Source organism: Halichoerus grypus, chromosome 1 (genome assembly GCF_964656455.1).
Source record: "Halichoerus grypus chromosome 1, mHalGry1.hap1.1, whole genome shotgun sequence".
NCBI classification, from domain to species: domain Eukaryota; kingdom Metazoa; phylum Chordata; class Mammalia; order Carnivora; family Phocidae; genus Halichoerus; species Halichoerus grypus.
Window position 1 is genome coordinate 36,253,948 of NC_135712.1, and position 20,801 is coordinate 36,274,748.

At 34.1% G+C, this 20,801-nt stretch overlaps 1 long non-coding RNA gene across 1 annotated transcript in view; it reads right to left on the reverse strand.

Moving 5' to 3' along the window:
* LOC118545667 (uncharacterized) overlaps nucleotides 1–20,801 on the reverse strand; it is a 495,275-nt gene that overhangs the window by 132,154 nt on the left and 342,320 nt on the right. The gene's annotated exons all lie outside the window — the stretch shown is intronic.

Here is a 20,801-nt window from a genome sequence, read left to right on the forward strand (position 1 = left end):
GTACTTAGGCAAGTGGTTCTTAACCCTCAGTGCACAATGAAATCTTTTGGAGTTCTAGTAAATTATACCAATTCTCAGTCTTCACTTCTCCCCACCAAATCCCCAGAGGTGAATTGTCAGCAAAAGTAATATTTTCTGTAAGACTACTAGGTGGTTCTAAGGTGTAGTCAGGGTTGAGAACTATTGCTATATCAAAGTAATCTGGAAAACACACACACATACAAACTTGTAATTTTTATCTTAATTATAAAGATTTATCAATCCAATGTACCTCAAATGCAAACTTTCAGTTTATATAAGAAAAGGTTCAATCTCATAGCCCTGATTAGGAGTTTAAATAGTGTTTAAATTGAGTATAACTTAAAAGGGATAGGTTTTATGTGATATGATTGCATATAATAAAAAATAACATTCTCTTTTATATGCCCACATTCAAGATATTCTAGAAAGCAGAACAGCTTTTTTTCCACCCTATTGATCTATATAAATGTAAATTCTATTATGTTGGTGTCTTAATCGGTTCAGGCTGCTATAACAGAATACCAAAGGCAGGATGGCTTAAATAAGAGAAATTTATATCTCACAGTTCTGGAGACTGGGAAGTCCAAGATCAAGGGGCCAATGTTAGAGCCAGTGTCCTGGTTTGCAGTTGGCTAACTAACTCCTAGTTGTGTCCTCAACATGGCCGAGAGCAAGAAAGAGGGAGAGAAAGCTCTCTGGTTTCCTCTTACAAGGGCACTCATTTGTGAGTGCTCCATCCTCATGACCTAATAACCTCCCAAAGACTCCACCTTCTAATACCATCAGATTGTGGGTTTTGGGTTAGACACAAACATTCAGTCCATAATAGCTGGCTAAGAAAATTCTAAATTCTGAGAACATAAAGGGCACTGCTTTCCTATTAAAAAAAAAAAAAAATTAGGAGGCTCATATATTCACTCTTAAAATGTAATACTAAGCAATTCTTCAATTAAAAACAAATTTTTAGGGGCGCCTGGGTGGCTCAGGCGTTAAGCGTCTGCCTTCGGCTCAGGTCATGATCCCAGGGTCCTGGCATCGAGCCCCACGTCGGGTTCCCTGCTCGGCGGGAAGTCTGCTTCTCCCTCTTCCACTCCCCCTGCTTGTGTTCCCACTCTTGCCGTGTCTCTCTCTGTCAAATAAATAAAATCTTAAAAAAAAAAATAAATTTTTAAGGGCACTTGGGCGGTTCAGACTTAACCGTCTGACTTGATTTTGGCTCAGGTCATGATTTTAAGGTTGTGAGATCTAGTCCCATATTAGCCTCTGCACTATGGAGCCTGCTTGAGAGTCTCTCTCTCTCTGCCTCTTCCCCAACCCTGCTCTCTCTCTCTCTCTCAAAACAAGCAAAAAAACCCCACAAAATTTTAATTAAAGAATTACTTGAAACTACAGAAAATGTGTTTAAGTGATGTTTATAGTTTTACTCAGTAATCACTATATTATATGGTACCAAGAATTATTTTAAGTGAATAAAAATGATTTTATATTGTAGTTTACTATTATATGAAATGCTCAAACTAATGTCTAATATTGATGTATTCAATAAACAAAAAATTAAACATTGGCAATAAAATATTTTTATATATATTGATACTTTAAAAATAAGTTTTCAAAGCTTGTATGTAAGATAAAATTAGCATAAAAAATGCAACCTCAACCTATTTTAATTAGGTTTAGTGATTGCCCAAAAAGTAATTCTCAAATTAGGAAAAATGTTTAATATACATCAGGAATATTAAATTCATATTTACAGCAAAGTTTTAAAAACCTTGATTTTTAAAATCATTCTAACAAAATATACACTCTTCTATTACAATTTTAAATAACGATTATTTGTAGTACATCTAAATTTTACTCATGACATTATCTTCAATTTAGTGACATATTTCTAAATATTTGGGGGTGGAAATTTGTTTTTTTTATCCTCTATTAGAGGAATATCAACTGTTTCTAAAAAGCAACTGTCATTTTCACCATATTTACTATGGCAACAAGCCTAGTTATCATGTGTGTATGGTTTATTTTCAGCAGATGTATAATTATTCCTAAAATAAGCATATACATATATATTCTTAAAAATTAAGAACTTTTTAAGTTTGAAGTTGTAAAAAATGATAGCTCTAAACCACAGAGCATAAAATCCTTAAAACTTCCACTTTTCTTCTTTGACTTTGAATATTTAGCACTCCTGACATGAAGAATCCTATATTTACTGAAATAAAACAGTCCAATACTTCATATGCTCCCCCTCTAACCTTCTCCTCTTATCCCTTGGTACAAGAGGGGGGATTTATTATGATGGCCAGGACACAACAGTCCCTTTAATGCTCAGGGCAGTCAATGCTTCCCAATTACATTTTTATCTTGATTGTAACTACCTGACACATTGGTGGGCCCCCGAGTTATTTACCTTGGTGTTTTTAGTATGATCATTACACAAACACACAATGCCTACTACCAGTCTTGGCTTTAAGGTTATATGAATTTGCTCCTTTACTTTTGATCTCCCAACTGGATGACAGTTCTCAGTTAATGGAGCCCTTACAAATACCAAGGGCAGAGTTATGGGAGTATCACCCTGGGGAGGCAGAGGTGTATTCTTAGTTTGGTGATAGGATAATTCTAATTCTCTCAAGTGAAAAATCAGGGAGATAAACATAATTTTCCATTGCTAATTTTGACTGCTTTTTATAAAATAACTTTGTTGGATGATTATACCAAAAATCCTTTTTCACTCAGCCTTATCAAATACCCATCCAAGTTATTAAAATTTAGCAGTAAGAAAAAAACTAACAGACATAAACAGAAAAACCAAATGTTCACTCTTTACTGTTGGATATGTTTGTAACAAGACAGTAATAAGACTGAGAAGTATAGAGGCAATAGTGCTGGCTTGATTAGGAGGATGAAAGAGAAAGAGATCAATTCTCAAAAATGACTTTGACAACTGAAGAGGAAGCACAAGACATTCCTTGAAAAGAAGCGATAAACATGAAATGGTGAGCTGGATGCACAAGATGCATGGCATAAGTACACATTCTTTTTTTTTTTTAAAGATTTTATTTATTTATTTATTTGAGAGAGAGAGAATGAGAAAGAGAGCACATGAGAGGGGAGAGGGTCAGAGGGAGAAGCAGACTCCCTGCCGAGCAGGGAGCCCGATGCGGGACTCAATCCAGGGACTCCAAGATCATGACCTGAGCCGAAGGCAGTCGCTTAACCAACTGAGCCACCCAGGCGCCCGGTGTAAGTACACATTCTTAATGCTGGATTGACCCAGGGCTTGTTTCTTATTTCTATTTTCTTTGCAAACTTAATCCCTTGGTGATCTATCCAGTCTTGGGGTAGTAAGTACATCTCTGTGCCCGTGTTTTTCAGACTTCTCAACTCCAGACTTAATTATCCCATGACCTCCTCTGGACATCTACTTGAAAGTTTAGGCAACGTATCAAATGTAACATGTTGAATTGGCTTCCCTCACGTTCCTTCCCATCTCAGTTGATGACAATTCCATCCTTTTGTTTGCTCAGCCTAAAAATTTTTGTATCATTATTGGCATCTTTTTCCCTTTTTTCTCAAGCCCAACAACAAATCTGTAATAATATCCTTAGACCTGTCTCTTCCTCGTATCTTTTTCTACCTCCTCAGTTTCCTGCTAACACTCCTTCAATCACCTACAACATTTTCCTTCTCTTAGAGAATCCTAGTGAAGGGAATTTCCAATTTCCCTTAAAGAAAAGTAAGCCAAAAAACAATGCTGTACAATCAGAATTTAAATCTTGATCTCAGGCTGGACTTCATTCCACTACAAAGAATTTCCTAAAATTAAGAAGATAGAATTAAATTCACAATTGCCTTCAGAACTATATTACATATGTATTACCTAGGACTGCGTGATCTTTATTAGTTAATTCATCTGACTAATTGCGTCATCGGATGAGAAAACTGGATAAATAGTGATGACTAGATAGATCATATTAGGGTGATATAATCAGTGCATACTTCATGTTATTGTACTTTGCTTTATTGCACTTTGCAGATATTGCATTTTGTAACAAATTGAAGTTGTGCAGCAACCCTGCAAGTCTACTGGCACCATTTTTCTGATGGCATTAGCTCATTTTCTGTCCTTGTGTCACATTTTGTTAATTCTCATAATATTTCAAACTTTTTCATTATTATTATTAAATGTATTATGGTGATCTGTAATCAGTGATTATGGCTTGCTGAAAGTTCAGAAAATAACATATTTTAGCCATTAAGTATTCTTTAATTAAGGTATGTACATTGTTGTTGTTTTTAGACATAATGCTGTTGCATGCTTAATAGACTACATTATAGTATAAACATAACTTTGATATGCACTGGGGAACCAAAAAATTTGCTTCCTTTTTGCAATATTCACTTTATTGCAGTGGTCTGGAACTGAATCTGAAATATTTCCAAGGTATGCATGTATATATATCACAATTTCTTTATCCATTCATCCATTGATAAACACTTAGGTTGTTTCCATATTTTAACAATTGTAAATAATTGTGCAATGAACATAAGGGTGCATATATCTTTTCAAGTTAGTGTTTCTGTTTTCTTTGGATAAATAGCCAGAAGTAGAATTGCTGGATCATAGGATAATTCTACTTTTAAATTTTGAGGGATCTCCATACTGTTTTTCACAGTGGCTGCACCAATTTACTTCCCTTCTAACAGTGCATAAGGGTTCCCTTTTCTCCATATCCTTGCCAACACTTGTTATTTCTTGTCTTTTTGATAATAGCCATTTAACAGGTGTGAGGTAATATCTCATTGTAGTTTTGATTTGCATTTCCCTGAAAATTTGATTAATGGTATAGAGCATCTTTCATGTATTTGTTGGCCATCTGCATGTCTTCTCTGGAAAAATGTCTATTTAGATCTGTCCATTTTTTAAGCAAATGCTTAGTTTTTGTGATTGAATTGTATGAGTTCTTTATATATTTTGGATATAAACCCCTTATCAGATATATAGTTTATAAATATTTTCTGTCATTTAGTAGGCTGCCTTTTCATTTTGTTGATGGCTGCCTTTGCTGTGCAGAAGTTTTAGCTGGATGCAGTCTCACTTGTTTATTTTTGTTTTTGTTGTTTTTGCTTTTGGTGTCATATTAAAAAAATCATCACCAAGAACTATGTCAAGGAGATTACCACGTATGTTTTTTTTTCTAGGAGTTTTATGACTTCAGGTTTAGTTTCAAGTCTTTAATTCATTTTGAGTTAATTCTTGCATATGGTGTAAGTTAGTGGTCCAGCTTCATTCTTTTGCATGTGACTGTCCAATTCTCCTAACACCATTTATTAAGAGACTGTCCTTTCCTCACTGTATATTCTTGGCTCTTTTGTCTTAAATTAATTGTGTGGGTTTATTTTGGGGCTATCTGTTCTGTTACATTGATATAGGTATCAGTTTTTATGCCAATACTACCCTGTTTTAATTACTGTAACTCTGTAATAAAATTTGAGATCAGGGAGAGTGATGCCTCCATTTTTGCTCTTCTTTCTCCATATTGTTTTGGCTATTCATGGTCTTTTATGGTTCCATAGAAATGTTAGGACTGTTTATTCTATTTCTGTGACATATGCCATTAGAATTTTGGTAAGAATTGCTTTGAATCCATAGATTGCTTTGGGTACTATGGACATTTTAACAAAATTAATTCTTCCAATCTGTGAACATGGAATGTCTTTCTATCTATTTGTATCATCTTCAATATCGTCATTAATGTTTTATATCCTTCACTATACAGGTTTTTCACCTCTTGGGTCAAATGTATTCCTAGGTGTTTTATTCTTTTTAACACAATTGTAAATGGGGTGGTTTTCTTAATTTATCTTCCTAAGAGTTAATTACTAGTGTATAGAAATGAAATTGATTTTTTTATTGACTTTGCATCTTGAAACTTAACTGAGTTAATTTATTAGTTCTAAGAGGTTTTTGATGGAGTCTTTAGGGTTTTTAACTATAATATTATGTTATCTGCAAATAGTGACAGTTTTACTTCTTCCTTTCCAATTTGGATGGCTTTTATATTTTTTTCTTGCCTAAAGATTTCCAATATTATGTTGAATAAAAATGGTGAGAGTGGGTATCCTTGTCTTGATTCTGAAAAAAGATTTCCACTTTTCATTACTGAATATAACCTTGGCTGTGAGTTTGTCATTTATGGCCTTTAGTATGTAGAGGTATATTCCCCCATACCTGCTTTTTGAGAGTTTTTATGATAAATGTATGTTGAATATTGTCAGGGCTTTTTTTGCATCTGTTGAGATCATATGACTTTTGTTCTTTATTTTGTTAATGTGGTCTATCGCATGAACTGCTGTGGATGTCCAGGTATCCTTGCGTTCATGGAATAAATTCCACTGGATGATGGTGTATAATGTTTAATGTTTTGCTGAATTTGGTTTGCTAATATTTTAATGAGAATTTTTGTATTTATATTCCTTAGGGATATTGGCCTGTAGTTTTCTTTTCTTGTGGCATCCTTGTCTGGTTTTGGTATCAGGGTAATGCTGGCTTGGAAGAGTTCCCTCTGCTTTATTTTTTGAAAGAGTTTGAGAAATATTGGTATTAATTCTTTGAATGTTTGGTAGAATTCACCAGTGAAGCCTTCTGCTCCTAATCTTTTGTATTAAGAGGTTTTTAATTACTCATTCAATCCCCCTTCTAGCTATCAGTCTATTCAGATTTCCTATTTCATCATGACTCAGTCATGGTAAATTGTACCTTTCTAGGAATTTATCTGTTTCTTCTAGCTGGTCTAATTTGTTAGCATGTGACTGATGAAAGCAGTCTCATATGATTCTATGTATTTCTGTGGTATCAATTGTAACATCTCCTCTTTCATTTCTGATTTTTAAGTCCTCTTTTTTATTGTGAGTCTAGCTAAAGGTCCGTCAATTTTGTTTATATTGTCAAAGAACCAACTCTTAGTTTCATCGATCTTTTATTTTCTTTTTAGTTTCTATTGTGTTTACTTATGCTTTAATCTTTACTATTTCCTTCTTTCTTCTAACTTCGGGTTTCGTTCCTTTTTTTCTAGGTCTTTCAGATGTAATTTTAGGTTATTTGAGACTTGTTTCTTCAGGTAGGCATTTATTGCTATAATCTTCCCTCTTAGAACGGCTTTAGCTGCATCCCGTTAATTTTAGTATGTTACATTTCCATTTTTTTTTTTTTTTTGTCTCAAGTGTTTTTTTATTCCTTCTTTGACCCATTGATTATTCGGTGGCATGTTATTTAACCTCCACATATTTGTCAATTTTCCAGTTTTCTTCATGTAATTAACTTCTAGTTTCATACCACTGTGGTTGGAAAAGATGCTTGAAATAATTTCAATCTTCTTATATTTATTAAGACTTATTAAGTAGCCTAACATATAATCTCTTTTGGAAAATGTTCCATACATACTTGAAAAGAATGTGTATTCTGTTGTTTTTGGATGGAATATTCTGTAAATATCTGTTAAATCCATCTGAGCTAATGTGTCATTTAAGGCCAATGTTTCCTTATTGATTTCCTGTCTGGATGATCTATCCATTGATGTAAATGGGCTATTAAAATCCCCTTGTCTTCTTGTATTGCTATCTATTTCTCCCTTTAGGACCGTTAATATTTGCTTTATAAATTTAGGCAGTCCTATGCTGGGTGCATAAATATTTATAAATGTTGTATCTTCTTGTTGGATTGACCCCTATACCATTATGTAACACCCTTCTTTGTCTCTTATTACAGTTTATTTTTTTTAAAGGTTTTATTTATTTATTTGACAAAGAGAGAGAGAGAGAGAGAGCACAAGTAGGCAGAGTGGCAGACAGAGGGAAAGGGAAAATCAGGCTCCCCGCTGAGCAGAGAGCCTGATGCAGGGCTAGATCCCAGGACGCAGGGATCATGACCTGAGCCAAAGGCAGACGCTTAATGGACTGAGCCACCCAGGAACCCTTACAGTTTATTTTAAAGTCAAACTGTCTGATATAAGAATAGCTACTTTAGTTTTCTTTTTATTTCTATTTACATAAAGTATCTTTTTCCATACCTTCACTTTCAGTCTGTGTGTGTCCTTACATCTAAAGTCAGGCTCTTCTAGGCAGCTTATGGGTTTTGTTTTGTTTTGTTTTGTTTTTTAAATTCACTTAATCACTTTATGGTGTTTGAATAGAGAATTTAGTCTATTTCCACTTAATTATTGATAGAAATGTGCTTATCGCCATTTTATTAATTGTTTTCTAGCTGTTTTTGTTGTTCTTCTTTGTTCCTTTCTTCTCTTCCTTTGTGGTTTCATGACTTTCTTTAGTGTTATGCTTATATACCTTTCTCTTTATCTTTTGTGTATGTACTAAATGTTTTTGTTTCATGGTTATCATGAGGTTTACATGTAACAACTTATATCTGTAACAGTCTATTTCAAGTTGATAACAACTTAAGTTTGATCCCATTGTAAACTCAACATAATTACTCCTCCCTACCAACAATGTTTTATATTTCTGATGTCACATTTTACATCTTTTTATCTTGTGTATCCCTTAACTAATTGTGGTAATTATAGTTATTTTTACTACTTTTGTCTTTTAACCTTCATATTAGCTTCATAAGTAATTAATCCACCACCTTTATTATATATTTACCCTTCTATTGAGATTTATTCTTTCATATGTGTTCTTGTTACTAATTAACACCCTTTCTTTTCAACTTAAATCTCTCAACACATTTTGTAAAGCTTTAGTAGTGATAAACTCTTTTAGCTTTTGCTTGTCTGAAAAACTCTTATTTCACCTTCACTTCTGAACAATAACTTTACTGGGTAGAGTAGACTTGGTTGGAAGATTTTTCTTTCACCACTTGGGATATATTGTGTCATTCCCTTTTGACCTACAAAGCTTTTGCTGAAAAATCTGCAGTCTTATGGGAGTTTCCTTGTACTTAACAAACTGTCCTCCTCTTGTTACTTTTAATATTTTCTCCTTGTCTTTAACTTTTGACATTTAAATTATAATGTGTTTTGCTGTGGGTCTCTTTGGGTTCCTCTTATTTGGAATACTCTGGGATTCCTGGATTTGGAAATATTTTGTTTGTTTGTTCGTTTTTTATAAGCTACACAGTCTCTTGTATTTTGTTATAGCAAACTGAAGAGGCTAAGATATCCCATCACATTTTTTTAAAGATGTTATTTACTTATTTGACAGAGAGAGAGAGAGCGAGCACACACAATCAGGGTGAGCAGCAGGCAGGCAGAGAGGGAGAAGCAGAATCCCCACTAGGCAGGGAGCCCAATGTGGGGCTCGGTCCCAGGACCCCAGGATCATGACCTGAGCTGAAGGCAGATGCTTAACCAACTGAGCCACCCAGGCGCCTCTCCCATCACATTAAAAAAAATAAATAAATCAGAAAAGTAAAAAATAATTAGTTTCCTTGTTGTTCTATACTGATACAATATGGAGGAATTGACTTTTTAACTCTTCTGATCTACAGAGTTGTGAGAATGATTACAACCTGTTTTTAAAATTTTTGTTAATATATCACCTGTTTTTGAAGGATTGATAATGAATACATGGTCTCCAAGAAAAACTTAATTTTTTTAAAAACTTCCATGACATTAGCCATATCTTATCAGTGGAAGGGAGCCTCTTATCCAAGGAACAGCTTAAATATTAGAGGACTATCCAAAGCCAGCATCTAAAAAATATTATTAGAACTCACTGGTTATCATAGGTAATGGATTACAACATATTCTGAAATTGCAAGCCAAATGTATGAAAAAGAAAAGAGAAAGAACTAAAAGAAATAAAATCACAAATGAGAGAGGAGAAACATCAACCCAAATCACAGAAATGCAAACAATTATAAGAGAATATTATGAAAAACTATATGCCAACATATTGGGACAACCTGGAAGAAATGGACAAATTCCTAGAAACATATAAACTACCCAAACTGAAACACAAAGAAATAGAAAACTGGAGCAAACTGATAACCAGCAAAGAAATTGAATCAGTGATCAAAAAACTCCCAATAAACAAAAGTCGAGGGCCAGATGGCTTCACAGACGCACTCTACCAAACATTTAAACAAGAGCTAATACCTATTCTTCTCAAACTATTCCAAAAAATAGAAAAGGAAGGACAACTTCCAAATTCATTCTATGAGGCCAGCATTACCCTGATACCAAAACCAGATAAAGACTCTACTGAAAAAGAGAACTATAGACCAATACCTTTGATGAGCATGGATGCAAAAGTTCTCAATAAAATACTAGCAAACTGGATCCAACAATGCATTAAAAAAATCATTCACCATGATCAAGTGGGATTTATTCCTCAGTTGCAAAGGTGGTTCAAAATTCATAAATCACATTCGTAAATGTGATACACCACATTAATAAAAGAAAGGACAAAAACCATGTGATCATTTCAACAGATGCAGAAAAAGCAACTGACAAAGTACAACATCCATTCATGATTAAAAATCCAAACAAAGTAGGCTTAGAAGAAACATGCCTCAACATCATAAAGGCCATATATGAAAAACCCACAGCTAATATCATCCTCAATGGGGAAAAACTGGGAGCTTTCCTCTATAGTTAGGAACAAGACAGGGATGTCCACTCTCATCACTGTTATTTCATCATCACTGGAAGTCCTAGGTAAAACAATCAGACAACAAAAAGAAATAAAAGGCAAGGAAGAAGTCAAATTTTCATTTTTCACAGATGACATGATACTCACCTGTGTAAGATTCTACCAAATAACAGCTAGAACTGATAAACAAATTCAGTAAAGTCTCAGGATACAAAATCGATGTATAGAAATCTGTTGCATTTCTATACACCAATAATGAAGCAGCAGAAAGAGAAATTAAGGAATCCCATTTACAACTGCACCAAAACCAGTAAGATATAATAAGAATATCCAACGGAAAAAAGATAGTCTCTTCAAAAATGGTGTTCAGAAAACTGGATAGCTACATGCAAAACAATAAAACCAGACCATTTTCTGACACCAAACACAAAAATAAATTCAAAATGGATTAAAGACCTAAGTAAGACCTGAAACCATAAAAATGCTAGGGGAGAGCACAGACAATAAGCTCTTTGACATTGGCCAAAGCAATTTTCTTCTGGATATGTCTCCCGAGGCAAGGGCAACAAAGCAAAAATAAACTACTGGGGCATCATCTAAACAAAAAGCTTCTGCACAGTAATGAAACAATCAACAAAACTAAAAGGCAACCTATAGAATGGGGGAAGATATTTGCAGAAGGGTTAGTTTCCAAAACATATAAAGAACTTATAAATCTCAACACCCCCCCAAAAAAAGTAATTTAATTTAAAAATGGGCAGAAGACATGAATAGACACTTTTCCAAAGAAGACATTCAGATGGCCAACAGACACATGAACAGATGTTCAACATACTCATCATCAGGGAAATACAAATCAAAGCTATAATGACATATCACTGCACACCAGTCAGAATGGCTAAAATCAACAACACAAGAAACAAGAAGTGTTGGTGAGGATGTGGAGAAAAAGGAACCCTCTTGCACTGTTGGTGGGAATGCAAACTAGTACATCCACTCTGGAAAACAGTATGGAGTTTTCTCAAAAAGTTAAAAGTAGAACTACACTACAATCCAGCAATTGCACTACTAGATATTTACCCAAAGAATACAACATCACTAATTCAAAGGGATACATGCACCCCACTATTTATAGCAGCATTATCTCCAATAACTGAACTATGGAAACAGCCCAATGTCCACTGACTGAAGAATGGATAAAGAAGAGGTTGCAAGGGTGGTTATATATATATATATATATATATATATATATAGAGAGAGAGAGAGAGAGAGAGAGAGAGACACAATAGAATACATACATATATATATGTATATATATCTGTCCAAGCAACCACTTCATGAGGTATAATCTGGACAATGGCTCTTGTTCTTCTGGAAGAACAGAGGAAAATTAGCTCTTGAATCATGATGGAAAGAGCCCTATTATGTCTTATTGATCAAACTATAAGTAATACCATTAGATTAACATTTTTGCCTCTCAAAAGAGAATATAATACTTATTTACTTAAATATCTTTCTGAATTTTTAATATGATGAAAATATCATGTAAAAATAGATAATTCAGGGCGCCTGGGTGGCCTAGTCATTAAGCATCTGCCTTTGGCTCAGGTCGTGATCCTACCGTCCCTGCTCAGCGGGAAGCCTGCTTCTCCCTCTCCCACTCCCCCTGCTTGTGTTCCCTCTCTCACTGTCTCTCTCTCTGTCAAATAAATAAGTAAATAAAATCTTTAAAAAAATAAATAAAAAATAAAAATAGATAATTCAGCTATCATTCTCATGTCTGGTTCTTTAAACTGTTCATATTGGAATTGGGATCTTTTCTCTTTGACATAATCTGGCCATGCTTGGCTCCCAGTTTAGCAGTTGATGACAAAACTCTGGAAGTAATCTTTTTACAGTGCTCAAATGCAAGATCTCTAGAGTTTTACACCCTGCTTACAACTGATCTCTGACTAAATGAAACAAAAGCAATCACTCAGCAAAAAAATAAGAAGACCTAGTACTTGTTGAAACTCAAATAATTATCAACATGATAAATGACAACTAGAACGACCCGAGTAGGGGTGGGTGGATCACGCAAAAAAAAAAAAAAAAAAAAGTTGAATCTGTGATCACTGTTCAAAATGACTAAAAGGGGAATCTAAAAATTGAGAACTGAGCTCAGTAGAATAGATTATAGATTATAGACTCATTCAAAATCTTTTCCAGATTATGCAGGCCATTCAATTTAATTTCCAATAAGACAATTTTTAAAAATATTGTCATGTTATTTTAAACATATTATTAAAACATCTATATTAATAGTTTTTTGCTTATATTTACAAATTAAACAACAAAAGGTATAACTCAATTAATTAATGACCCGTCTGCATTTAAATATATTTCACTGATTAACTTTTACCCTTACAGGTTTATTGCTGAGTAGCCACTTTTATTTTATTTTATTTTATTTTTTTAAAGATTTTATTTATTTATTTATTTATTTGACAGAGAGAGACACAGTGAGAGAGAGAACACAAGCAGGGGGAGTGGGAGAGGGAGAAGCAGGCTTCCCCCGGAGCAGGGAGCCCAACGCGGGGCTCGATCCCAGGACCCTGGGATCATGACCTGAGCCGAAGGCAGACGCTTAATGACTGAGCCACCCAGGCGCCCCGAGTAGCCACTTTTAATATCAGTAATATTGGCATTCTGACCAGTCCATAAATAACTTAATTTTTTTTAAAAGAACATGTTTTGGTTTCTCTCCTATATTTGTAAGTTAAATGCATTTCTCCTAAATATTGTCCCTTGAATAGAGATAAAGGAACTTACCCTCAATGTAAAACATTTAACAGGCTTACCTCAGAGATATGGTCTGGTTTGGTTCCAGACCACAACAATAAAGAAAACACTGCAAAGAAGTTCAATGGATTTTTGATTTCCCAGTGCATATAAAAGTCATATTTACACTAAGCTGTGGTCTGTTTAGTGCCTAATAGCATTTTGTCTGAAAAAGCAGTGTATGAAGCTTAATTTAAAAATACTTTATTGCTAAAAAATGCTAATCATCATCTGACCTGTCAGCAAGTCACAATTATTTTGCTGGTGGAGGGTCTTGCTTTGATACTGATGGCTGTTGACTGGTTAGAGTGGTGGTTGCTGAAAGGTGGGATGGTAGCGACAATTTCTTAAAATAAGACAATAAAGTTGGTAGCATCAATTGACTCCGCCTTTCATGAACAATTTCTCTGTAGCGTGTGATGCTGTTTGACAGTATTTTACTGAGAGTAGAACTTCTTTCAAAACTGGAGTCAATCTTCTCAAACCCTGCTGCTGCCTTATCAACTAAGTTTGTGTAATGTTTTAAATTCTTTGTTGTCATTTCAACAATGTATATAGCATCTTCACCAGGAGTAGATTCCATCTCAAGAAAATACTTTTTTTGCTCATCCATAAGAAACAACTCCTTATCCTTTAAATTTTTATCATGAGATTGCATCATGAGAGTCAAATAGCTCTCCTGCTATTTCCACTACTTCTGCAGTTCCTTCCTCCACTGAAGTCTCAAACCCTCAATTTGTGAAAAATGTGATATCTGAGAGGCACAATAAAGTGAAATGCAATAAAATGAGTTATGCTTATAATCTTAAATTCAAAGTTCTAAGTATTTTTCTTTTCCTTGTCCTTCTGTCCAATCTGGCATTATAACATCAAATAGATGTGCCTTGTCTTTGGAAAGTCAACAACTTCCTAAACTTACATCACCTGAGATGAACACATGGCTGAAATCTTATCTCTCCTCACTTCGCCGCACAATCAAGCACTGAGATTCTCTCATCTTCATCTTATCAAGTTTATCTTCCACTCTGCATCTCCCGGCAGCACATGCTTCCACAGAGTACCTCTCAAATACACAGGTATTTCTGTGTGCTATCCATGGTAGTACATTAAATTATGGTCACTCTCTCCTCTCCTCAGAGGAACACCAGCACTCAGTAGTGCTTCCTCAGAGTGATGGATTGCCACTTGGGCACAGTTACGTCCCACTCAGCCATATCTCCTCTGCTGATTTCATACCACTGTGATGCAAAGAATGCCTGGAAGGCTGCCATTGCTCAGAATTACAGAAAGAAATAGGGTACAAATCTCCTCTGCCTCTGAATCCCCAAACTTCCTGGAGAGTTATCTACTATTCCTGTGGATTTTTAATCCCAGGATTGGGGTAGGACTTGCATACATCTTTCACAGTAGTCCTTATGAGGATCCTTTCCACTTTTCCTTTCAATTCTTTCTGGTCTCAAAGTTTAGAAGTTCTTTATATAGTTGTGTGTATGTGTCTGTGGATTTTTTTTTTATTTGTCTGTCTTTCATGTGCATCTGTATGTGTGTGTATACATTTGTGGATGTTTTTTCTCTTTCATATACATCTGTGTGCATGTGTGTGTGTGTGGTGTTTGGGGGTGACAGAGAATGGGAAGTAAAATTGCCAGATTCTGCTTCTTCCCACATATTAATTAATAACTTATATTTTACCTGGATCATAGCCAGATTTATTTATTTATTTACTTTATAGGTTAAAAAAAAAAAAGTTACCATTTCCTCTATTTCTACCTGACAGTTAGACCCTGCCATATTTTAATGGATTACTCATATCTCTTCTAGGCTGGCAATGTTTTGAAGAAACTATAATCCCTTTAAATACACCCCCAGGAATATCTTTATTGTGTCCACCAATACATACTTAGATATAATCTAAAAATAAAGGACAATTCTGTGAACTAAGTGAATAGCTTTAAAAATAATATTCTACAAGTATGCTACTATGCATTTTTTTCTCATTTAGGAAGAGGACTAATATAATCTTATTTATAAAATACATTTTATTGGGGATCCTGGGTGGATCCTGGGTGGCTCAGTCGGTTAAGTGACTGCTTTCGGCTCAGGTCATGATCTCAAGGTCCTGGGGTAGCTCTCTCTCTGTCAAATAAAATAAATAAAATCTTTAAAAAAATAAAATACCATTTTATTGTAAATCTTAGGACACACAAATAGTCACATGATTTTAAAATGTTTTAGTAGAAAAAGAGGAATAAGTACAATTTTCAAAATCTATAAACATGAATAACAATACAAAAGTCAAATTAACTGGACCAATAGAATTTTAGAATTTTAGTAAAAGTTGAATGGGCTATTTGAAAGTCTGTAAGTTACCATTTGTCCTGCACTGCATTACACAGAAAAATTATAATATTACCATTCATCCTGCATTGCATTACACAGAAAAATTATAATAGTATTCTGCTCTCCATTTCAAAGCCATACTTTAATTAGAAGGTACTGTCTCATCTAACTGTGTGTAAGTGACCCATGAAAATTTAATGTATGTGTATGTAGTAGCAATAAGATGGACATAACTGTAGGAATCCTATAAAGGCTATTAAAAATTAAGGAAAAGCAAAACAAATGGGCTTTCAAGATTCATCATCCATGTCATACTCATGAATCATCGAGATATGTCCAGCAAGTCAATCTAGATCCAACACCTATACTGATAATGATTACACTAATCAAAAATTTAAAATGTTATTTAGATCTGTGGATAGTATTATGTTCTGCCTGGTTTTTTTTGTTTTAAATAATGAAGGTAGAACCCTGATTAGAATCAGTTAATTTCCATGCATGGTCTGTTAATATGAGATAATTTAGTCTTGATTTGTTAACAGACAGAACTACACTAGGGTGCTGTTGCTTACGTTCATGAACAGTGGTTCGTGAGCAATGGCATTTTATTTTATTTTATTTTATTTTTTTGAGCAATGGCATTTTAAATGCTCTATTTAGACAGCTTCCTAGGCATCTTAATATTTGAGAATAGGTAACAAGCAAATGTTAACAGCATATCTCAGCAACATAAAAAAGATCTTCAATAAGATCTTGGGATAATCTAAATTGCAAATTTGAAAAAAAAATGAAAGAAAATATAAAAATGAAAAGAGGACAAAAATGTTACAAAGTAGTACAAAGTATAACAAACAGTTTGAGAGTTTTTTTTTTTTTCATGGTCACTATGTTTTTTTAAGACTTTATTTATTTGACAGAGAGAGCACAAGCAGGGGGAACAGCAGATAGAGGGAGAGTGAGAGGGCATGAGAGGGAGAGGGAAGAGGGGAGGGAAGGCTGAGCAGGGAGCCTGATGCAGGGCTGGAGCCCAGGACCCTGGGACCATGACCTGAGCCAAAAGCAGATGCTTAACCAACTGAGCCTCCCAGGCACCCCTCTTGGTCACTATTTCTAAGAATTTTACATATAATTCCTTTCTCATAATAAACTTTGGCATATATTATAGTATTATCCACATTTACAAGGTCATTCTGATAATAAGTGTCAGTGTTAGGACTTCAACTCAAGTAGCTTGATGTCAAAGATGATGCTCTAAACTACAATATTAAATTACTTCTTTGTGTCAGGTTTCTAGATTATATACGAAATATCCAAATAGTTAAGCAGTCCTATATATGTTAAGTACAGTAAATGCAAATTCCTGTTCTTTTTAATAAGCTCTGTGAAAAAGAAATATACAAATGTTAATTATTAAGCCAGCATTTATTACATAGCATTGGAAATTGAAACACTTTTAAAAATAGATTTTCTAGGTCATGTACTTTATATTTTAGTTTTTTAACAAGATATCCTTAAAGGATATCCTTAAAGATATTTTATTAGATAAAATTTGCCAAAACTGATAATTTATTACAATCTAAATAAACATAATTCACCCTGTAGATGCTGTCATCACTCAAATGCATATATTGTGTGTGATCTGCAATTTTAACACATTCTTATGAGCAATAATGTATTGAGAATATTTTATGTATATGACTATAAATTCTGAGCACACTAAAAATGTTCTGATTGATATGAATAATGAGTAATTGTCAGCAGGAATGTTTCATAAATGAAAATATATATGATTTATTGTTAAGGTTGCATAATTACATGAGCATCTGAAAAGGTAGGTAGTTACTTATAAGTAAGATCATAGGACCATGACACAATATTTTAATTTATATTACCATATCATTATTGTATCAAAAGATCAAAGACCTTTGAAAGAAAAAAAACAAGATGTTTTGTGTCTTTGAAAGTGTATATCCATTTCATAATCATTTAATATGGAAGAAGAAAAACATACTACTAAATTCAGAAACATTATTCTGCAAGAAAAATATAACTCCAAGGCTCCTTCTCAGTAATCTCATCCATAATAACACACTTCTTTACTCACGTCATTTATTCTAACTTTCTTGATTCTAATTTCATTCATCTCCAGTTTCACCTAGCCCCACATTCAGCAGGAAAACTCTGACCAGCAATATCATGTCCTTTAGGAACTTTGGTCAAAAAACAAAAACAAACAAACAAACAAAACAGGAGAGGGATAGGGTAAGTGGTCTCTGATTTTATTTTTAGTCATAAATCTTTTTTTTCCCCACTCTTTTTGAATCAACTTAATATTTCTTTAACAATAGCAACAACAACAGCAATAGCAACAAGAAAATCTAGATCCTTACTGTAACTATATTTCCTTTTTCTTCTTTTCTTCTTTGCCTTTATGAAAAGCCAACCTTTTGCTCCAAACCTTGAAACTATAAACAAGCTCTCGGATTGCACTTGCTTAAGCAAAACAGAAGCCTAGAGGAATTAAGAAGCAACTGGGTGTCAATTCATACAAGAAAAGATTTCAAGCATCATGAAATGGCAACTTGGCATATAACTTATATAAAACATAAATTCTTAGACTTTAGGCTAATATTATGCTGTGGGACAAGACATGCGATAAATACACACACAACACACACACACTCACACACATATTCATACCATGGATATATCTTCTGAGTAAATACTCAAATGCAACTTAGACTATGTTATATGCAATCCCTAAATACCTGTTTTTGTCATGAGAACTTGATTATTGATTCCAACCATAGAAAATTTCTTTGATTCAGAACATCAACATTTTTTACCTCTGCCAAAGTTGCAACTTTAATGTCTCTGAGAACCGCTGCTCTCCATATGTCACCATCTATGTGATTTGACTGGCAGCAAAGGGAACTTAATTAACAAATATTAGGAAATGTAAAGACCCAGAAATATGGATAGTGAGTCACAGTATTTTTGTTTTAAAAACTAGAATGTGTCAAGAAGTGTTTCCCTATTCCATCAGCAAACTTTCTTTCTTTTTTTTGAGATTTTATTTATTTATTTGACAAAGAGAGACACAGCGAGAGAAGGAACACAAGCAGGGGGAGTGGAAGAGGGAGAAGCAGGCTTCCTGCAGAGCAGGGAGCCCTATGAGGGGCTCGATCCCAGGACCCTGGGATCATGACCTGAGCCGAAGGCAGACACTTAACGACTGAGCCACCCAGGAGCCCCCATCAGCAAACTTTCAATGTTGTGATGTTGCACTCTTGCAACCAAAGGTACTGTAGCATCTTGTTAGAAATTAGAAAACACTTCAAAAATACAATTGTCAATACTAGTTATGATTTTTCACCTTTATCTGGAATATTTACTTCTAATTATTGAGAATTTTAGAAAAACTCTGATAAATTTCTCTGAATTCATTGGATTAGAAAATTAACAAAGCACTAAAAAGTAATTCAAAGGAAATTATATAAAATTAGTGTATAATAGGCCATTTCTTTCTGTGTGCATGCTTAGCATTACACACAAGATAAGGACCAATGCTGTTTTTTTTTTTTTTTTATCTAAGGTATTTTCATTGTGACTTTGAATTAATCATTACATGCAGTGAAAATTTTTTCTCACTATATACATACAGCTAATTCTTAAGAGAATTCCCATGGACCCAAATTATTTTAAGCTACCTAAAAGGGAACAAGTTCAGTTATATAAACTACTGGAGAGGTTTAAGGTTTGACACAGAGAAAATGTATCCAAAATAAACCCCTTATCACATGTGATTAGCTGTGAAGTTTTATTATTTCAATTTTGAAAAAGTTTATGACACTGTTTCTCTTTAAACTGTATGACTTCCTGGGAGATCCCCTCTGGTTTTCTGCCAACAGCATAGTTCATTAGAGATCAACTCATATCTTGCTGGAAAGCTCATACAAACATAAAGATAATTCTGGAATGAAGTCAAGGATAGGTGTTACAGAAAGCAGACCTAAGTTTTAGGAAGGAAAACAACGTCTTACTGACTAGAAAACTATAAAAGCAATAAGACATGTTTTGTCTAATACACGGTTTTGTCCAAAATTTGCTCTGCTCAAAAAAAAAAAAAGGGAAATAACCAAGTTTTAAGGTCTTGTGTGAAGAACAAAGGACTACAAAAGTGTGGGAAGACATAAATTTATGAGTTTGGTCAGAAAACTTAAAACCTGGTTTAGTAAAGAAAAGGGTAAGAAGACAAATGGTCAAAATACCTAAAATATTTTATATTGTAGAAGAACATAGGCTTCCTTGCTAAATAATAGCATAGTAACATCAAGGAGAGCATTTTGAAGAAAGATTAAAAGTACATTAAAGACAAATACAAGGAAATGTTGCTTCACAAAGTATGTAGAAAAGTTTGTAAAATTTATAGCAAATTATATCAAGTGTGGACAGATAGGAAATTTGTATTACATAAAAGAATTGGAACAAAATTTGAATAATAGGGCAATAATCTTTCAACTACTATAATCTGTGCCAAACCTAAACCTCCCAGGGAGGTTCCCCCCAGGAAAGTTAACTCAGCTCTTGAACCCCATTTCTCAGAGAACTCTAAGTACAGTTGACCCTTGAACAATGCGTGAATTAGGGGCACTGACCCTTGCGCAGCCGGAAATACATATATAGCTTTTGGCTCCCCACCAAATTTAACTACTAAAGGACTACTGTTAACTGGAAACCTTGCTGATAAATAGTTGATTAACACATATTTTTTATATTATTGTATTATATACTGTATTCTTACAATAATGTAACCTAAAGAAATTAAAAATGTATTAAGAGAATCATAAGGAAGATAAAATACGTCCACAGTACTGTACTGTATTTATTCAAAAAAGTTCTGTATATAATTGGACCCAGGAAGTTCAAACCTGTGTTGTTCAAGGATCAATTGTAATAGGATCTGTAGCTTTGAGAACACTGTTTGGATCAGACTCAGTTGTCATGAT